The 1,952-nt window shown below is 43.6% G+C and overlaps 1 protein-coding gene across 1 annotated transcript in view; it reads left to right on the forward strand.

Moving 5' to 3' along the window:
• Window positions 1-481: 481 nt before the first annotated feature.
• Window positions 482-1,952, forward strand: part of LOC106812734 (alpha-1-inhibitor 3-like) — a 22,256-nt gene continuing 20,785 nt past the window's right edge. Inside the window, exon 1 of the mRNA XM_014816684.1 lies at window positions 482-805. The gene's annotated coding sequence lies outside the window, so the exon portion shown is untranslated. The remainder of the gene's footprint in view (window positions 806-1,952) is intronic.

Consider the following 1,952-nt stretch of genomic DNA (forward strand, 5'->3'; position numbering starts at 1 on the left):
CGTGAGAAGATTTAACCGGTATATCCATGTCTTGCGTAAACACACCCTCCTGTGACTTTCTTCTTCATTTGTCTGCGCCCACAGTATCACGAATATTTTTTAATATCTGCCACGTTCCTGCTAAACGGACGGACGAGTGATCTGTGAGAAAGCATTGGACTTCACAGCGCCAAGCCTTGTCCATTAAATGCGAGACCCGCATTACGTTAACGTAGACCGTGAGTAGGATCCGGGTGCGTAAAACACCTGCACAAAGTCCTCTTTATTACCGGGGTCCACTGAACCACAGACCACACATCTAGTCATCCCGCATGTTAAGTTAAGCTAGGACATAACATCTGGCGATGACAATTAACCGCTACACGACAATCAACCGCACGACTGTGAGTTAACCGGCTAGCTGAGCTCATTCAACCACGTCCGGGACCTGTTTACAAGGAGAACCGGGTCTCCGGCAGCAACCACTATATAAGCGCATATCTAGGGGTGCGTCTAACTTAGTCGCATTGTGCAGTAGCACATTCAAGGCGCAAACGCAGTAGGAACTTTACTGAACAGACGGTAGCGGTTGGGAGGATCGCCGGACGAAGTCAGACTGCAGTTTAACAAGTAACGGCCGCACGAGCAGTGAGAGTGAATATAGCCGTAAAGATATACCTTATATAAGCATCATGCGCTGGTCCGCGGGCATGGCGATGGCGCTCGTGGCGTTGCTCGCACACGTTAGCGCCGAGGAGAACGATTACAAACCGGCCACCTCCATGTGCCAGCCCTCATCAGCTGATCCTAGGAAGGAGGTCTTATGGTGAGTCAGCGCGTTTGTCGTTGTACACTATTTTTCACCTGGCAGTGCACAAGTTAGTCAGCCCACTAGCTGCCACCATTTGTCTTGGTTAGCCTTGTTATATTAAAGGGTCGATGCCATAAGCCGGAAAAACGTTAATTTGCGAAAGAGAATATACATATAGCTATATATATATATACATATATAGAGAGAGAGAAGACGAGAGACGATGAGAGAGAGAGAGAGAGAGAGATTAAGGGTAAAAACGCACGGATACCCATGCAGACATAGATAAATAAAATAAATTGTAGATTTTTTAAACAAAAAAAGTCTGTACATATATTTTGATCTCGGTTAGTGCAGTATTTAATTTGAACGATGCTAAATTAGCATGATTAGATTTAATCTTGTTACAGTGTTGACTTCGCAAATCATTTGCGCGCGACTGAAACAAGTTTCAAACAAGTTCCAGCATCGCGATATGTGATGTGCATTATTATTTACAGAGAAAAGGATTCTGGTTTTCACAATAATATATAATATGTTTGTAGATTGCATTAAAGTGCAAGATGCCCGTATCTTATGGGAAACATTAAAATGTTTATTCCCATTATATAACACTGTGTGAATAGTACGGATGTAGTTGGAATTCATCTTAGCCGTTTTTTATTTATGAACAATTATTGTGTACCGTGCTGAATTTCCCCACCTCGGATGAAAGTGTGAGTTTGTGACTGTGTGCTGTGTTTTCGAGGACATTGACACGGTAGTGAGTGCATGAGGCTCTTATATAATGCAAGTACACTAATCATCCCCTTAGTCGTTTGACCGTAAATGAGTCTTCTTTTGCTCAGTAACTTCATCCTGGTGGCGTCACAGTACATGAGCATCGGACAGACGGAGCAGATATGTATGGACTTCATCAAGGCCGACTTCAGTGCTCCAGTCAAACATCAGCGCATCCTACTGAGCGTACAATGACTCACCAAGTACAGACGTCATCGCATCACGCACCTGTTACAACCAGGATGTGAACGGTACGCCACCGAGCGGGATGTAAATTCGAAGCCCTCTACATGTAAAGGGACTCTTAAAGTAAAGTTATTCAACGTGATAATGTAAATAATAATAAAATATGATCAATAACGCAAGTTACCCAGCTAAAAGG

The sequence above is a fragment of the Priapulus caudatus genome, unplaced genomic scaffold (genome assembly GCF_000485595.1).
Source record: "Priapulus caudatus unplaced genomic scaffold, Priapulus_caudatus-5.0.1 Scaffold680, whole genome shotgun sequence".
In the NCBI taxonomy this organism is placed as follows: Eukaryota; Metazoa; Priapulida; class Priapulimorpha; order Priapulimorphida; family Priapulidae; genus Priapulus; species Priapulus caudatus.